General features: G+C 40.4%; 1 long non-coding RNA gene across 1 annotated transcript; it reads right to left on the bottom strand.

Moving 5' to 3' along the window:
• Nucleotides 1–3,121: 3,121 nt before the first annotated feature.
• Nucleotides 3,122–3,436, bottom strand: LOC131998113 (uncharacterized). The gene is made up of 2 exons (XR_009398572.1): nucleotides 3,358–3,436; nucleotides 3,122–3,293 (listed from the first exon to the last, which is right to left on the bottom strand). It is a non-coding gene; the product is annotated as an uncharacterized LOC131998113 (long non-coding RNA).
• Nucleotides 3,437–20,187: the final 16,751 nt, after the last annotated feature.

Here is a 20,187-nt window from a genome sequence, read left to right as displayed (position 1 = left end):
GCTGGGTGGTACAGGCGCTTTATTAAAGACTTTGCCTCAATTTCGGCCCCACTCACGGATACATTGAAGAAGGCGAAGAAGTTTGGGATGACAAATGAGGCTATACAATCATTTGAGGGTCTTAAGCGAGCCTTAACCTCGGCGCCTGTACTACGCCACGCTGATTTCTCGAAGCGGTTCTTCATACAGTGTGATGCCAGTGAGTATGGGATAGGAGCGGTGCTGTTCCAGTTGAATGACCGGGGAGAGGAACACCCCATTGCCTTTTATTCACAGAAGATGAATACCTGTCAGCGCAATTATAGTGTGACAGAGAAAGAATGTTTGGCTGCGGTTATGGCGATTAAGAAGTTCCGGCCATACGTGGAGATGATGCCTTTTACTGTCATCACAGACCACGCCTCTCTCAAATGGTTAATGTCATTGAAAGATTTAACAGGAAGATTGGCTCGTTGGTCTTTACAATTGCAAGCATTTGATTTTGATATTGAGCACCGCAAAGGATCTGACAATGTTGTCGCCGACATGTTGTCTAGAGCCCCCACCTCCATGGACATTGAGGAGATCACAAGAGACGATTTATTGGATTTCGAGACGAATGAGTTTGAGAGTGAAGAATACTTGGACTTGATCCGGAACATAACAGCTAACCAGGATAGGTTACCCGACCTCAAGGTTGATAAAGGCATGGTATTCAAAAGGACCCTATTTGATCAGGAACTGGAGGAGGAATTCATATGGAAACTTTGGTTGCCAACTAGCCTCACTCATGAAATCATCGAAAAAGCACATAAATCTCTCACTTGCGCTCATGGTGGAGTGGCCAAGACCCTGGAACGGGTTAAACGATTTTTCTATTGGCCTCGGATGACGTTACAAGTTCGACAATATGTGAAGAATTGCCAAAGCTGCCAAGAGGCCAAATCATCTAATCGGAATATGATGCCCGGGATAGGTCAGGAGGTAGTAACTGAAAGACCTTTCCAGAAATTATACATTGACTTTTTGGGAAAATACCCCCGCTCCAAGAGAGGTAATGCCTACATCTTTATTGTTGTGGATCACTTCTCCAAATTTACCCTTCTTAAGGCCATGAAGGGGGCCACAGCCACAAACGTGATAAAATTTCTGATTGAAGAAGTTTTTCACAAATTTGGGGTGCCTGAAGTGATCCACAGCGATAATGGCGTACAATTCATTTCGAAAGCCTTTCAGGAGATGACGAGTGCTTATAAGATCACCCATTTGAGAACTGCGGTATATTCGCCACAATCCAACGCTTCAGAGAGGGTTAATCAATCGGTAATTACGGCGATCAGGACCTATCTGGCTGAAGATCACAGAGACTGGGACGCCTACCTCTCTGAAATTGAATGCGCGTTGAGGACATCAGTGCATTCGGCCACCGGTGTAACGCCTTTCTTCGCACTATTTGGATACCACATGTTTTCAAATGGGGCGGATTACAAGCTGGCCCGTAAATTGATGTCGATGTCTGATCATGAGGTGGAGGATTTGACAAGACCAGACAGGTTGGAGGTGATCAGATCCCGGATCGGCGATAACTTGCACAAGGCATACCAACGGAGCGCCGAAAGATATGACAGAAGGGCTCGTTGCGTTAAGTTTATACCCGGCCAGGAGGTATATAGGCGGAATATCGTGCAATCAGACTTTTCAAAGAATATAAATGCAAAATTTTGCAAGAAATTTTTGAAATGTCGGATTGTAAGACCTGTTGGCGAGAATATGTATGAGTTGGAGACGATTCAGGGCAGGCCAATAGGCATTTATCACGTAAAAGATATTAAAATGTAGTGCAATATAGAATTAGAATATGATTTTTCTCTCAGTGCAATATTAGGATAAGTTATACGTTTGTGCTTGTCCTAGTATAAGAGACATCTAAATCTATAGTGCAACATATGTATATATCTGTGATATCTGTGTTGTGTCGTGATTATTTTTTTTTATTCACCCTTTTATGTTATTGTAATTATACACCGCCGTTCGTAATTTTACAATTTTTTTGTGATTATACAGTTGTTTTTTGTGATTATACACCCCTTTTTTTTTTGTGATTATACAGCCACTTTATGTCTATTATACACCTCTTTTGTGATTATACAGCCACTTTCTTTTAATTATACACCTTTTTTTTAATTATACAACCATTTTCATTTGCATTATGCATCTTTCATGTGATTATACCTTCTTGACCAGTCCACATTGATTGCTATCTTGACTTGACCTCGAGCTTAATTATTCATAAAAAGTTAACTTCTAACTATTAGACCTTCATGGATTTGTCTTCTTTTTTCCCGCGGTGTATTTTTTTTATGTACTTGCCGTGTGAGTAAATGCATTTTGATCTTACATACCTGGATACGTCGACGATCGTGGTTTTGGACGTCTGGAAGAAAGGCCACACCTGGAAAGAGGAAACAGACACAAAGTATCGGTTTCTATTAAAGATGCACAGTGTACTTCCCTAATGGTGGACTGCGGTATTGCCCGGCTGGATCTCAGGGTGTGGGAGTTCCCCACGTTGGGTCCTTTTTGCCACAAACCCGCGTTTGAGCTTGCCACACGCACACCATTCCTGACTTCTTGCCATCGTCAGGCCTGGAGTTTTGTTGCGTGGCCGCACCCAGGACATTTCCACCTGCCACATGCAAGAAAAAAATTTTGCGTGGAAGGGCCTTAAGGGTGGGCCTTTACGCCTTCGTGGCGGCCTCAAAACCACGCTTTATTCCCAGCCCCTATTTTTTTTTTTGGTCGCTGGAGGGGTCTGGGGGAACTACTTGGACACCCGAGCAGCTGGACCACAAAGTATAGCGTTGGAGGTCCGCCGTGTCCAAATTTATTGTCGCTGTATGGATGTGGTGAGGCTGATATATATATGTCCATGGAGCCAAGTGGTCTTGCCGTTCGGGGCAATTCTGAGGGTAAAATATCCATACCCGTGGGATGTTTTATCCTCACAATCGCAATGGAACGACTGGGACACTTGGATCCACTTTGACATGCTTTTATTTAGTGCCTTTGTTAGGGCATGTTTGCTTGATTTTTTTTTATGCGCTTATGGCGAGAGGTATTGGTTCTTGTCTGCCGTATTATGATTACCTCCCCGCCATGCGCTTATTGTGATGTATGTATGTTCTACGCATGCCATTGAGTGAACATTACCACCGTCAAACGTGTGAAATGAAAAATCTTGTCCAAGGAAGTTTCGAATTCACAAATATGGCCAGCAGGTAGTGTCCACTCAATTCCATGCGTAGAAAGTGTGCCTGGAAAGGAGAAAGGGAGATATTAGTAGGAATAGATTAATAGAATAGAAGCAATGGTTTATACTCCCTGACGGCTGCGTTTTAATGAGAGAGTCCACGTTGACATTTGGCAATTTGACAGCGGCACGGCATTATCGGCCAATGTTGCCACTCATTACTACTCGTAGTAAATTGTTGGTAGTTAGTAGGATCCGTAGAGTACGGTTGATAATGACGTGTAGTAGGTTGATTCATTCATAAATTCGGCGGTTATAAGAGAGAATTATTTGAAATCGAGGCGAATTATTAGAAAAGGCCAAATATAATAATAATATTGAGAATATTTAGTAGAAATGTCGGACAGCGTCCAATATGTCGGCTCGGGAAAAATCGCCATTGTATCAACTCCGGCCTATAAAAGGGCACAGAAGGGGGAAAAACGCCATTAGTTTGTGAAAAAGTGGTGCTGAGCAGGCACGTATCATAGAGTGTCGAAGTAAGTGTTACAAGAAAAAAAGTGAAGGTGTTAATAGGACATAGAATAAAGGTTAACATCCTTTTTTTTTTGTGATTAAGGTTATAAGACCGGAAAATAGCGTTGTATGTCAGAAGAATATCCATCTTTGTGTTTTATTGGCAAAATCGCCTAAATAGAAAAGGTAAATTTTGTCTAAAAGTGGGTGATTTTGGGATAAATCAGTGAAATGAAATTTTGTTTTCAGAGGTGCTGGATTGGATTGTGCTACATACCCCTGTGCGTCCATAATAAGGGAAAAGGATCCATATTACTGTGACCGTTAGTGAAATTCACAAGGTAGGATCATTCCTCTTAGTGCATATATAGTACGGTCAACAATTTATTAAGGAAAGTGGAATAAAGGAGTCCGTCTTTCCTGGTGTCCGCCATTACCGACACAATTCAGTGGAGGAACTCCATCTGTCAGCCACTGGCGTCACCACTTTTGGATTTTTAAATAAAGTGGTTGAATCACCAATACAGCGTTGTCCGTGAGAGCAAAAGCTCAGCACCACAACAAAATTGAAATTCCCAAAAGTCTAAGCCTTTTGTTGTTTTAACCATCTGTATTTTGTGGCCATCCACATATATTTATGTTTGGCTCCAGTTATGTGTTTCTCTTGATGAACGCATAGATATCATTTTTTTATTGTGTGTGTGTTTGGATTCTGGCTTTTTATGCCCACCAATATATTCGCACACCAACACAAGCGTCGACGTCCAACTATAAGACGATATTTTTAATTTTTTGGCCGCATCATACCATCAAGATTGTCTCGCATGCTACATACATTGACGAGACTGCTGCGGCATAATTTTGGCACTTAACAAAACGAACAAGCCACACAACAAAAAGAGCCACAACGATCATTATGACCAATATCATTAGAATTTAAGTTATATATTTATATTCATGTTATTTTTAGGTTCAAATTTAAGTTTCTTTGATTTATTTATTTAATTTATTGATTTACATATTTTTACCCTTTTTTTTTAATTTTGATTTTTGTTTTAACATACCTTTTTTTTACACTGAAAGAATTTTGTGATAGGGCCCCCAAAGATTTTTTTTTGGTTTTAAATATACATAATCATTAGTTTCCCTTTTGTGTGAAACAGATTAATACTTACCCTTAGAACTTACCTAAGCGAGCTCCTTTAGGCCAGGTTAGGGGGAATTTTGATTAAAAGGCTTTAGTTTGACTAATTAGTCAGAAATAATTTATTAAGAATTTGAGGGTTCTAAAATCGTTACGTTTCAGGTCGACAAGACCATTCGTTTTACTTATTATCATTTTTATTAAACTTTGATTCCTTGACAAAACAAACTAAGTAAAGATACCAAATAGATTTTAGGAAAATAACGTATACTGGTGTTAGTGTTAGTTTTATATTAATAAATATGTTTATATCTTGAATGTTTAAAACTGAAAGTATGATGCGTTAAAGTTAATTGTTGAGGGGAATGTAAAGTGGTAAGTTAGGTGATGTGGGCGGGTTCGTGGGGTCACATGAATATGATGGAATGTTGACCAAGGTAGGGCGGGCGGCCGGAGGTCATAGGACGATCTCCCAAAACAAATGGAATGTGAAAGTTCAGGTGTAAGTAGCGTTTTTTTTTTGTGTTTGAATGTATATCGTTTTTTTTTATTGTCTACGGGCCTAGGGCGAGGATATAGGGTTGGGACCTCCCCAGAGATGTCGACGAAGCTAGCCGGTGCCCGGAAAATATCCCCAAGCTGCAATAGGCACACGTAACATATGGAAACCTAAAATTTGAAAAGATTTGTTATAGACACGAAAAAACTAAAAATTTGAAAAACGTTGCCATAGAAACCTTTAGCGGAAATATTTATTTCAATTGTCCACCTCCTTCATGATTCTGTGCGGCAGGTATCTTAAAAATTCTCGCGACAACAATTGCCCCTGTAATTGTCGTGAGAGTTTTTAGAAACCAGGCGCACAGAATCATGAAGGAGGTGCACAATCTAAAAATTCGAAAAGCGTTGCCATAAAAACCTTAAATTTGAAAAGCGTTGCTATGGAAACCTAAAATTTGAAAAGATTTGTTATAGACACGAAAAAACTAAAAATTTGAAAAACGTTGCCATAGAAACCTTTAGCGGAAATATTTAATTTGATTGTCCACCTCCTTCAGGATTCTGTGCTCCTGGTGTCTTAAAAATTCTCGAGACAACAATTGCGCCTGGAATTGTCGCGAGAATGTTTAGATACTAGGAGCACAGAATCATGAAGGAGGTGCACAATCTAAAAATTCGAAAAGCGTTGCCATAGAAACCTTAAATTTGAAAAGCGTTGCTATGGAAACCTAAAATTTGAAAAGATTTGTTATAGACACGAAAAAACTAAAAATTTTAAAAACGTTGCCATAGAAACCTTTAGCGGAAATATTTAATTTGATTGTCGACCTCCTTCAGGATTCTGTGCTCCTGGTATCTTAAAAATTCTCGCGACAACAATTGCCCCTGTAATTGTCGTGAGAGTTTTTAGAAACCAGGCGCACAGAATCATGAAGGAGGTGCACAATCTAAAAATTCGAAAAGCGTTGCCATAGAAACCTTAAATTTGAAAAGCGTTGCTATGGAAACCTAAAATTTGAAAAGATTTGTTATAGACACGAAAAAACTAAAAATTTGAAAAACGTTGCCATAGAAACCTTTAGCGGAAATATTTAATTTGATTTTCCACCTCCTTCAGGATTCTGTGCTCCTGGTATCTTAAAAATTCTCGCGACAACAATTGCGCCTGGAATTATCGCGAGAATGTTTAGATACTAGGAGCACAGAATCATGAAGAAGGTGCACAATCAAACAAAAATCGAAAAGCGTTGCCATAGAAACCTTAAATTTGAAAATTGTTGTCATTTAAATCTAAAATTTAAAAAGCGTTGTCACAGTAACCTGTGGCGGAAATATTTATTTCAATTGTCCACCTCCTTCATGATTCTGTGCAGCTGGTATCTTAAAAATTCTCGCGACAACAATTGCCCCTGTAATTGTCGTGAGAGTTGTTAGAAACCAGGCGCACAGAATCATGAAGGAGGTGCACAAACTAAAAATTCGAAAAGCGTTGCCATAGAAACTTTAAATTTGAAAAGCGTTGCTATGGAAACCTAAAATTTGAAAAGATTTTTTATAGAAACCAAAAAACTAAAAATTTGAAAAACGTTGCCATAGAAACCTTTAGCGGAAATATTTAATTTGATTGTCCACCTCCTTCAGGATTCTGTGCTCCTGGTATCTTAAAAATTCTCGCGACAACAATTGCGCCTGGAATTATCGCGAGAATGTTTAGATACTAGGAGCACAGAATCATGAAGAAGATGCACAATCAAACAAAAATCGAAAAGCGTTGCCATAGAAACCTTAAATTTGAAAAGTGTTGTCATTGAAATCTAAAATTTAAAAAGCGTTGTCACAGAAACCTGTGGCGGAAATATTTATTTCATTGTCCACCTCCTTCATGATTCTGTGCGGCAGGTATCTTAAAAATTCTCGCGACAACAATTGCCCCTGTAATTGTCGTGAGAGTTTTTAGAAACCAGGCGCACAGAATCATGAAGGAGGTGCACAATCTAAAAATTCGAAAAGCGTTGCCATAAAAACCTTAAATTTGAAAAGCGTTGCTATGGAAACCTAAAATTTTAAAAGATTTGTTATAGACACGAAAAAACTAAAAATTTTAAAAACGTTGCCATAGAAACCTTTAACGGAAATATTTAATTTGATTGTCCACCTCCTTCAGGATTCTGTGCTCCTGGTATCTTAAAAATTCTCGAGACAACAATTGCGCCTGGAATTGTCGCGAGAATGTTTAGATACTAGGAGCACAGAATCATGAAGGAGGTGCACAATCTAAAAATTCGAAAAGCGTTGCCATAGAAACCTTAAATTTGAAAAGCGTTGCTATGGAAACCTAAAATTTGAAAAGATTTGTTATAGACACGAAAAAACTAAAAATTTTAAAAACGTTGCCATAGAAACCTTTAGCGGAAATATTTAATTTGATTGTCGACCTCCTTCAGGATTCTGTGCTCCTGGTATCTTAAAAATTCTCGCGACAACAATTGCGCCTGGAATTATCGCGAGAATGTTTAGATACTAGGAGCACAGAATCATGAAGAAGGTGCACAATCAAACAAAAATCGAAAAGCGTTGCCATAGAAAACTAAAATTTGAAAAACGTTGCCATTGAAACCTCTGGCGGAAATATTAAATTTGATTGTCCAACTCCTTCAGGATTCTGTGCTCCTGGTATCTTAAAAATTCTCGCGACAACCATTGCCCCTGTAATTGTCGTGAGAGTTTTTAGAAACCAGGCGCACAGAATCATGAAGGAGGTGCACAATCTAAAAATTCGAAAAGCGTTGCATAGAAACCTTAAATTTGAAAAGCGTTGCTATGGAAACCTAAAATTTGAAAAGATTTGTTATAGACACGAAAAAACTAAAAATTTGAAAAACGTTGCCATAGAAACCTTTAGCGGAAATATTTAATTTGATTGTCCACCTCCTTCAGGATTCTGTGCTCCTGGTATCTTAAAAATTCTCGCGACAACAATTGCGCCTGGAGATTCTGTGCGGCAGGTATCTTAAAAATTCTCGCGACAACAATTGCCCCTGGAATTGTCGTGAGAGTTTTTAGAAACCAGGCGCACAGAATCATGAAGGAGGTGCACAATCTAAAAATTCGCAATGTGTTGCCATAGAAACCTTAAATTTCAAAAGCGTTGCTATGGAAACCCAAAATTTGAAAAGATTTGTTATACAAACCAAAAATTTGAAAAGTGTTGCCATAGAAAACTAAAATTTGAAAAACGTTGCCATAGAAACCTCTGGCGGAAATATTAAATTTGATTGTCCACCTCCTTCAGGATTCTGTGCTCCTGGTATCTTAAAAATTCTCGCGACAACAATTGCGAGAATGTTTAGATACTAGGAGCACAGAATCATGAAGAAGATGCACAATCAAACAAAAATCGAAAAGCATTGCCATAGAAACCTTAAATTTTAAAAGTGTTGTCATAGAAACCTAAAATTTAAAAAGCGTTGTCACAGAAACCTGTGACGGAAATATTTAATTTTATTGTCCATCTCCTTCATGATTCTGTGCGCCTAGTATTATGACAAATTCGGGGCAACAATTGGAATCCCGGCAACAACTGGAATTGTTGCGAGAATTTTTAGATACCAGGCGCACAGAATCATGAAGGAGGTGCACAATCTAAAAATTTGAAAGCGTGTCCATAAAAGCCTGGCGTTGCTTTGGAAACCTGTGCCGGAAATATTTTATTTAATTGTCCACCTCCTTCATGATTCTGTGCGCCTGGTATCGACAACAATTGCGCCTGAAATTGTGGTCAACGGCTGGCCAGAAAAATCCGAAACTATACACAGACTCCCACGTCGCCACCGCCTCCGTACTGGCCATCTCCTCTACTATTTTCAGTAGTTCAACAAAAGGCACGTGTGGAAGACCGACCACAGTTCTGCCTGCCACAGAGGATCCCTTCTCCCTGCCGCAGAGGATCCCTTCCGACGTGTCCGGAAACCCAGTGCAGTATAACGTCATGAGCCAGGAGCCCGTACAAGGCCCCACAAACACTCCTCCACGCACTTTGACCTCACCGTCCTCGAATTGAAGACCTTGAGAGCCGCCATACTGCCCTCATATATCCTGAGTTTCGAAAGTCCGTCCTCCAGATCTCTTTTGCGGCCAACGTTATGGTATATACCTTCGTTCGAAAAACCATGCACTCATCCGGCAGTCTGACATACCGATGTCGAGTGTCTTTGAGTAAATTCGCAATCCTATCCCTGACTTCATCGGAGCAACCTCTCTGGAATCGGTTACGGCGACAGGTATTCTGAGAACCTTCTCAGCCTACCCCCGGCATCTATGGCATCCAGAATGAAGGAGTGGTCGTTTCAGCCTTCCCTTGGCATGCCAAGTTCCTTTAGCCTAAACACTACCTTAGCGGCACAGCCCTGAATATAGACCACAAAAGGTTGTATATTCAGCATCGCCTCCAGATCCTGGCAAACCGTCATCTCTTTGGGGTCAGACCACCTCCCCATAATTCTCACCATCGACCGACCACCCGACTTCATAACCTCCGAGCGCCGGACGTTTATCAATCAGAAGAAGGCCGATTGGGCTAGCTTCAAAGAGTAAACCAATCGCCGCTTCAGTGAACTGTCACCCCCCTCGGATGTGCTAGTGTCCGAGAGGAAATTCCGAGGCATCATTAATGCAACAGCCGCTCACCTTATACCAGCCGTTCGAATACCATAAGTACGGCCCAATTTCCCGGCGCAGACACTAGTACTCGCAGACGAGCGTGATGGAATTCGTGGTATGAACCCCACTAAACCCAGAATCAGCGAGCTGAATCTGGACATAAATAGAGTAGCCAACGAACACAACCAGAATTTGTGGCTTGAACACTTGGAGCAATATAACTAAGGTACCATTTTTGGTAAGCGGTGGTCTACTGTTAAGTCATTCTAGCAACCCCTCTAAACGGGATGACAAGACCTCAGTCATTATTGACGACGTAACTGTGACTGCTCCGAAGAGATTCGCCAGTTTGTTCAACCGTCAATTTGTTGTGCATCCCGAGAGTTACAGGGCTAGGAGGAGAGCCATTAGTCATAACCGTGTTCTAACAGCCGTTGGACAACCGTCACAATTTAACGTGGGCGAAGTTACGACTGCCATCCGAGGCGTTGGGCCCCGACGGAATCTCTACACTGATGCTGAAGAATCTGGATGAACCTATAAGTTGAGTATCTATCATACAACAATAGAAACCTGTGGCGGAAATATTTATTTCAATTGTCCACCTCCTTCATGATTCTATGCAGCTGGTATCTTAAAAATTCTCGCGACAACAATTGCCCCTGGAATTGTTGTGAGAGTTTTTAGAAACCAGGCGCACAGAATCATGAAGGAGGTGCACAATCTACAAATTCGAAAAGCGTTGCCATAGAAACCTTAAATTTGAAAAGCGTTGCTATGGAAACCTAAAATTTGAAAAGATTTGTTATATAAACCAAAAATTTGAAAAGTGTTGCCATAGAAAACTAAAATTTGAAAAACGTTGCCATAGAAACCTCTGGCGGAAATATTAAATTTGATTGTCCAACTCCTTCAGGATTCTGTGCTCCTGGTATCTTAAAAATTCTCGCGACAACAATTGTCGTGAGAGAGTGAGAGTTTTTAGAAACCAGGCGCACAGAATCATGAAGGAGGTGCACAATCTAAAAATTCGAAAAGCGTTGCATAGAAACCTTAAATTTGAAAAGCGTTGCTATGGAAACCTAAAATTTCAAAAGATTTGTTATAGACACGAAAAAACTAAAAATTTGAAAAACGTTGCCATAGAAACCTTTAGCGGAAATATTTAATTTGATTGTCCACCTCCTTCAGGATTCTGTGCTCCTGGTATCTTAAAAATTCTCGCGACAACAATTGCCCCTGTAATTGTCGTGAGAGTTTTTAGAAACCAGGCGCACAGAATCATGAAGGAGGTGCACAATCTAAAAATTCGAAAAGCGTTGCCATAGAAACCATAAATTTGAAAAGCGTTGCTATGGAAACCTAAAATTTGAAAAGATTTGTTATAGACACGAAAAAACTAAAAATTTGAAAAACGTTGCCATAGAAACCTTTAGCGGAAATATTTAATTTGATTGTCCACCTCCTTCAGGATTCTGTGCTCCTGGTATCTTAAAAATTCTCGCGACAACAATTGCGCCTGGAATTATCGCGAGAATGTTTAGATACTAGGAGCACAGAATCATGAAGAAGGTGCACAATCAAACAAAAATCGAAAAGCGTTGCCATAGAAACCTGAAATTTAACAAGTAAAAAGGCGTTAAGTTCGGCCGGGCCGAACTTTGGATACCCACTACCTCGGGTATATATGTAAACCACCTTTCATCAAAATTCGGTGAAAATTTCATACCTTATACTCATATACCTCATACCGATCTGAACTATATACGACACGGATGTCGAAAAGCCGAACATAAGTCGCTGTGTCAAATTTCAGTGAAATCGGATTATAAATGCGCCTTTTATGGGGCAAAGACTTTAAATCGAGATATTGGTCTACATGGCAGCTATATCCAAATCTGAAACGATTTGGGCCAAGTTGCATAAACATGTCGAAGAGCCTAACACAAAGCACTCTCCCAAATTTCGGCGAAATCGGACAATAAATGCCTCTTTTATGGGCCCTAAACCTTAAATCGAGAGATCGGTCTATATGGCAGCTATTGGCAAATCTAGACTGATCTGGGCAAAATTTAAGAAGGACGGCGAAAAACCTAACCAAACTCACTGTGCCAAATTTCAGCGACATCGGACAATAAATGCGTCAAAACCTAAAACCTAGATATCGGTCTATATGGCAGCTATATCCAAATCTGGACCGATCTGTGCGATATTGCAGAAATATGTCAAGGGGCTTAACTTAACTCACTGTCCCAAATTTCGGCGACATCGGACAATAAATGAGCATTTTATGGGCCCAAAACCATAAATCAAGAAATCGGTCTATATGGCAGCTATATCTAAATCTGAAGCGATCTGGACCAAATTGAAGAAATATGTCAAAGGGCCTAACACAACTCACTGTCCCAAATTTCAGCAAAATCGGATAATGAATGTGGCTTTTATGGACCTTACACCATAAATCGGAGGATCGATCTATATGGCAGCTATATCCAAATCTGGACCGATCTGAGCCAAATTAACGAAGGATGTCGACGGGCCTTACACAATTCACTGTCCCGAATTTCATCAAAATTGGATAATAAATGTGGCTTTTGTGGGCCTAAGACCCTTAACCGGAGGATCGGTCTATATGGCAGCTATATCCAAATCTGAACCGATCTGAGCCAATTTAACGAAGGAAGTCGAAGGGCCTAAGACAACTCACTGTCCCAAGTTTCAGCGAAATCGGATAATAAATGTGGCTTTTATGGGCCTTAGACCCTAAATCGGAGGATCGGTCTATATGGCAGCTATATCCAAATCTGGACCGATCTGACCAAATTGACGAAGGATGTCGAAGGGCCTAACACAACTCACTGCCCCAAATTTCAACAAAATGGGATAATAAATGTGGCTTTTATGGACCTAAGACCCTAAATCGGCGGATCGGTCTATATGGGGGCTATATCAAGATATAGTCCGATATAGCCCATCTTCGAACTTAACCTGCTTATGGACAAAAAAAAGAATCTGTGCAAAATTTAAGCTCAATATCTCTATTTTTAAAGACTGTAGCGTGATTTCAACAGACAGACGGACGGACTTAGATTTTTACGCTGATCAAGAATATATATACTTTATAGGGTCGGAAATGGATATTTCGATGTGTTGCAAACGGAATGACAAAATGAATATACCCCCATCCTTCGGTGGTGGGTATAAAAAGCGTTGCCATAGAAACCTGTGACGGCAATATTTACTTTTATTGTCCATATCCTTCATGATTCTGTGCGCCTAGTATTATAACAAATTGTCGTGGCAACAACTGGAATTGTTGCGAGAATTTTTAGATACCAGGCGCACAGAATATGTAGGAGGTGCACAATCTAATAATTCAAAAAGGGTTGCCATAGAAACCTTAAATTTCAAAAGCGTTGCTATGGAAATCTAAAATTTGAAAAGATTTGTTATATAAACCAAAAATTTGAAAAGCGTTGCCATAGAAAACTAAAATTTGAAAAACGTTGCCATAGAAACATTTGGCGGAAATATTTAATTTGATTGTCCACCCCCTTTCAGGATTCTGTGCTTCTGGTATCTTAAAAATTCTCGCGACAACAATTGCGAGAATATTTAGATACTAGGAGCATAGAATCATGAAGAAGGTGCACAATCAAACATAAATCGAAAAGCGTTGCCATAGAAACCTTAACTTTGAGGAGTGTTGTCATAGAAACCCAAAATTTAAAAGGCGTTGTCACAGAAACCTGTGACGGAAATATTTAATTTTATTGTCCATCTCCTTCATGATTCTGTGCGCCTAGTATTATGACAAATTGTCGCGGCAACAATTGGAATCCCGGCAACAACTGGAATTGTTGCGAGAATTTTTAGATACCAGGCGCACAGAATCATGAAGGAGGTGCACAATCTAAAAAATTGAAAGCGTGTCCATAAAAGCCTGGCGTTGCCTTAGAAACCTGTGCCGGAAATATTTTATTTAATTGTCCACCTCCTTCATGACTCTGTGCGCCTGGTATCTTAAAAAATTCTCGACAACAATTGCGCCTGGAATTGTCGCGAGAATTTTTAGAGGAAAAACAGTAGGGTTTCAACTTCCTACCACTAAATTCCACAATATAGTTCGCGACCCACCGCCAGGACTGGCTGAAGGGACGTAGTGGCGATGCCCTCAAATTGTTTGGCATGGTTGACCATGTCGAATGCATTTTATAGGTCCAGTGTCAGGAGGCCTGTGCTGTTTGAAGCAACGGCAAATGTGTGCGGTGATGGCATGCAAAGCAGTTGTTGTGCTATGCTGTCTTCCAAATCCATCTGATGCCCGGTGCATGGAAATTTTCCAAAGAGGCTCGGGAGGAATAGTTACTCAAGCGACTTGGCTACTGGTGAGAGAAGGGATATCGGTCTGTACAACTTCCCCGAACTCAGGTCCTTTCCAGGCTTCAATGGCGGAATCACTCTACCCATCTTCCAGACATCGCTTACTATAAGAGTGTTCAAAGACAGATTGGGGACAGTTGTTAGGTACTCGACTCCAGGTAGATGCAGATTCTTCAGCATCAGTGTAGAGTTTCGTATCCTGTGACCCCCTACCAAGGCCATGCAATTCCTTCGTCCTCCTTTGGGCAACGGCTGGCCAGAGATTTCTAAAAATCCGAACCTATACACAGACCCCCACGTCGCCACCGCCTCCGTACTGGCCATCTCCTCTACTATGTCCAGTAGTTCAACAAAAGGCACGTGTGGAAGACCGACCACAGTTCTGCCTGCCGCAAAGGATCCCTTCTGGCATACTCGTCCGCTCTTTTATTCCCCAGAACACCGACGTGTCCGAAACCCCAGTCAAGGCCCCATAAACACTCCTCCACGCACTTTGACCTCATCGTCCTCCAATTGAAGACCTTGAGGGCCGCCATACTACCCTCATATGTTCTGAGTTTCGAAAGTCTATCCTACGGATCTCTTTTGTGGCCAACGTAATGGTACATACCTCCATTCAAAAGACCGTGCACCGGCAGTCTGACATACCGATGTCGAGTGTCTCTGAGTAAATTCCCAATCCCATCCCTGACTTCATCAGAGCAACCTCTATTCTGCAACAGGTATTCTGAGAACAGGTATTCTGAGAACCTTCTTAGCCTACCCCCGGAGGAGGAGTGGCCGTTTCCGCCTTCCCTTGGCATGCCAAGTTCCTTCAGCCTAAGCACTATCTTCGGGTTGACTCCCCACATCCTACCGGACATCCTTCTGCAGGAGTAAAAGGCTTACATCGCCTTTCGACACCTTTACTACATAGTTTTGAATCGAGAACTAGGCTTAAGTATTTCGCCTCCTTTGACAACAGAAGCTTCATTTCTGGCTAAATTGATACATAAACAAGCAAAACTGTCGCATCTGGGGTGAGGAACAACTACATTCCATACAATAGTTACCGATGCCCAAGAACATAGTTTTTCGATAAAACTTCGAATTTCCATCGAGCTGCTGTCACAGAGTAAGAATTTTGATAATGAATTTCTAAGGTTTTGCAGTCGATTTTTGGTTGTGAGTTTCTCCGTTATGAAATGGCAGAGTATATTAAACACTTTTTACCTTAATAGATGACGGGTGAACAAAATTATCAACCAATGTTGCCACCCCGAAAATGGATATCGAGTGGTCTATAGAACTCACTGTTCTAAATTTCATTTTCTTTGTCCATGAACATTCATTAAGGTGCAGGACAAACTGCATGCATATTAAGTTGTGCTGTCAGATTCCAGTTAAAGCCCAATGATAAGGTGACTCAATTTTATACCCACCACCATAGGATAGGGGTATCATTAAGTCATTCCGTTTGTAACACATCGAAATATTAATTTTCGACCCTACAAAGTATTTCGGATCGTTGCAAACTTCTGAGACGATTTAACGATGTCTGTGTGTCTGTCCGTCGGTTGCAATCAGTCTACAGTCTTTAAAAATTGAGATATTGAGTTGAAATGGTGCATAGATTCGTAGTTCTTCTAAATGCAGGTTGAGTTCTTTGGATATAGCTGCCATATAGACCGATCTGCCAATTTAAGGTCTTGAGCCCGTAAAAGCCGCATTTCTTTTCCGATTTCGCTGAAATTTAAAACTGAAAGTTGTATTATGGGCCCCGATATTCAAGCCGAATATGGCCCATATCGGACCATATTTGTATAAAGTTGTCATGTAGACCGATATGCAGGTTTAGGGTCTTGAGCCCTTAACAGACGCATTTATTACCCGATTTCGATTAAATTAGAAACGGTGAGTTGTTTAAAGCCTCCTGACTTAAATATGGTTCAGATCGGTCTATATTCAGATATAGCTACCATATAGAGCGATCTGCCAATTACTGGTCTTGAGCCCATAAAAGTTGCATTTATAACCCAATTTTGCTGAAACTTGAAAAAGTGAGTTGTTTTAAGCTCTCCGTCATCACACCTCGGACAATATTTAGATATAACTGCCATATAGACCGATCCGCCGATTGAGGGCCTTAAGCCCAAAAAAGCTGCAATTATTATCCGATTTCGCTAAAATTTGAAATTGTACTTTGTTTTAGGCCTTCCGACATCCGACTCAAATATGGTTCAGATCGGACTATATTTAGATATAGCTACCATATAGACCGATCCGCTGATTGAGGACCTTAAGCCCAAAAAAGCTGCAATTATTATCCGATTTCGCTAAAATTTGAAATTGTACTTTGTTTTAGGCCTTCCGACATCCGACTCAAATATGGTTCAGATCGGACTATATTTAGATATAGCTACCATATAGACCGATCTGCTGATTTGGGGTCTTAAGCCCATAAAACCCGCAATTATTATCAGATTTCGCTGAAATTTGAAAGAGTGAGTTGTTTTAAGCCTCCCGACATCCGGTTCCAATATGGTACAGATCGAGCTATATTTAGATATAGCTGCCATATAGACCCATCTGCCGATTTGGGGTCTTAAGCCCATAAAACCCGCAATTATTATCAGATTTCGCTGAAATTTGAAAGAGTGAGTTGTTTTAAGCCTCCCGACATCCGGTTTCAATATGGTTCAGATGGAGCTATATTTAGATATAGCTGCCATATAGACCGATCTGCCGATTTGGTGTCTTAAGCCCATAAAACCCGCAATTATTATCCGATTTTGCTGAAATTTAAAAGAGTGAGTTGTTTTAAGCCTCCCGACTCCGGTTCCAATATGGTACAGATCGGACTATATTTAGATATAGCTGCCATATAGACCGATCTGCCGATTTGGAGTCTTAAGCCCATAAAACCCGCAATTATTATCCGATTTCGTTGAAATTTGAAAGAGTGAGTTGTTTTAAGCCTCCCGACTTTCGGTTCCAATATGGTTTAGATCGAGCTATATTTAGATATAGCTGCCGATTTGGGGTCTTAAGCCCATAAAACCCGCAATTATTATCAGATTTCGCTGAAATTTGAAAGAGTGAGTTGTTTTAAGCCTCCCGACATCCGGTTTCAATATGGTTCAGATGGAGCTATATTTAGATATAGCTGCCATATAGACCGATCTGCCGATTTGGTGTCTTAAGCCCATAAAACCCGCAATTATTATCCGATTTTGCTGAAATTTAAAAGAGTGAGTTGTTTTAAGCCTCCCGACTCCGGTTCCAATATGGTACAGATCGGACTATATTTAGATATAGCTGCCATATAGACCGATCTGCCGATTTGGAGTCTTAAGCCCATAAAACCCGCAATTATTATCCGATTTCGTTGAAATTTGAAAGAGTGAGTTGTTTTAAGCCTCCCGACTTTCGGTTCCAATATGGTTTAGATCGAGCTATATTTAGATATAGCTGCCGATTTGGGGTCTTAAGCCCATAAAACCCGCAATTATTATCACATTTCGCTGAAATTTGAAAGAGTGAGTTGTTTTAAGCCTCCCGACATCCGGTTTCAATATGGTTCAGATGGAGCTATATTTAGATATAGCTGCCATATAGACCGATCTGCCGATTTGGTGTCTTAAGCCCATAAAACCCGCAATTATTATCCGATTTTGCTGAAATTTAAAAGAGTGAGTTGTTTTAAGCCTCCCGACTCCGGTTCCAATATGGTACAGATCGGACTATATTTAGATATAGCTGCCATATAAACCGATCTGCCGATTTGGGGTCTTAAGCCCATAAAACCCGAAATTATTATCCGATTTCGCTGAAATTTGAAGGAGTGAGTTGTTTTAAGCCTCCCGACATTCGGTTCCAATATGGTTCAGATCGAGCTATATTTAGATATAGCTGCCATATAGACCTATCTGCCGATTTGGGGTCTTAAGCCCATAAAACCCGCAATTATTATCAGATTTCGCTGAAATTTGAAAGAGTGAGTTGTTTAAAGCCTCCCGACATCCGGTTCCAATATGGTACAGATCGGACTGTATTTAGATATACTGCCATATAGACCGATCTGCCGATTGAGGGCCTTAAGCCCATAAAAGCCGCTATTATTATCCGATTTTGCTAAAATTTGAAATTGTAATTTGTTTTAGGCCTCCTGACATCCGACTGAAATATGGTACAGAACGGACTATATTTAGATATAGCTGCCATATAGACCGATCCGCCGATTTGGTGTCTTAAGTCCATAAAACCCTCAATTATTATCCGATTCCGCTGAAATTTGAAATAGCCTCCCGATATCTAACTCAAATATGGTTCAGATCGTATTTGTTGCCCGATTTCGCTGATACTGTGACTTGTGTAAGATTTCTTGGGACCTGAATCTAGTATGATCCAGAACAGCCCCCATATGAATATTACTATGAATACGGTTGCGGAGTTGTTATAAAAGAGGATGGTTAATTTATCCATGGTGGTGGGTAACCAAAGTTCGGCACTGTCGTTTTTAACACGTGTTTACTTGTTATAGCTGAGTCCACAAGTGCTGCCGCAAGTGCGACACCTCTTTGGGGTGTACGCGGAATGCGTTGACCCGAAAGGTTTCGGGTTAACCAAGATTATTGACGGCAGTCCTCTGGCATTCACCGCCAAATCGTCTGCCCTTTCATTTCCCTTTACTCCGTTATGGCCCGGCACCCAAACGATGCGGATTTTGCCATCCTCAGGCGTTAATCTCCTTCTTAGGGAGGAGATAAACACCGCTGAAAATTTTTCATGATGTTCTCACCAGGAATCAAACCAAAGCGTTCTAATTCATAGGTAAAAATTAAAACATTTTTCAAAAAAAAAAATTACCGAAATTTTATATAAAAAAAATAATACACAAATTTACTTCAGAGAAAATCTGATTTAAAATTTGTTTTTAAAAATATTTCAAAGAAGTTGGTTCCTTAGAGAAAATTTGATTAAAATTTGGTTTAAGAGAAAATTGCAATAAATTCTCTGATAAGGATGGGTTTCTGACCGCTTTCCTTAAGCTTAATCTTAAGGCATTTATCAAAAACAATATTTTTAAACAATGTTCAACATTTTTTTTTTACATATTTACTTGTCTTAAAGTAATTCAATAAAATTCCACCAAATGTTGTTCACACTTTTCGAATGAACAAGAAAAAAAATAAGAAAACACAATCCGGAAGGAAAATCTGCAATAGCCTTCACCCCACTGCATTCAATATTAGCTCTGCATTACTGCAGATGAATAAACTAAAATCGTCTTGGATCATTCGTTTGCTACAGCCATGTGTGCGCTTCAGCGGTGGCATCTGCAATAGCTTTTATCCGACAAATATTTTGTAATCGATCTTACGTGTGTCTGCATTGAGTTTCTGTTAAGTTGGATGGGATTTCGCACAATCCTTGTTTTGGTGCTTCCATGCCTTTGCTCCATTATTATGTATTATATCAAATATATTGAATGTTAAACTAAACAAAACAGAGAGATGTGGAAGTGGGTACTTACTTATGGGTGATTTCAGAGGAAAATTTCTCAAAATACCTTTTTTATAGCCACCACCATAGGATACATGTGTACAGCGTGCCTGAACTCGCATATACTTTGAAGGTCTGACAGAGAGCAAGTGTGGTGCTCATACCCAAGCCTGGTAAGACGAGTTATGCTGCGTCATATGCCCGACTGGCCCGGACCTAGGGGCCTGACCGTTCACCCATTCAAGGCGCCACGTTTCCTCAACAGAACGAT

This window comes from Stomoxys calcitrans, chromosome 5 (genome assembly GCF_963082655.1).
Source record: "Stomoxys calcitrans chromosome 5, idStoCalc2.1, whole genome shotgun sequence".
In the NCBI taxonomy this organism is placed as follows: Eukaryota; Metazoa; Arthropoda; class Insecta; order Diptera; family Muscidae; genus Stomoxys; species Stomoxys calcitrans.
The sequence above is the reverse complement of the archived record's forward strand: the minus strand, read 5'-3'. Positions and strand labels throughout refer to the sequence as shown.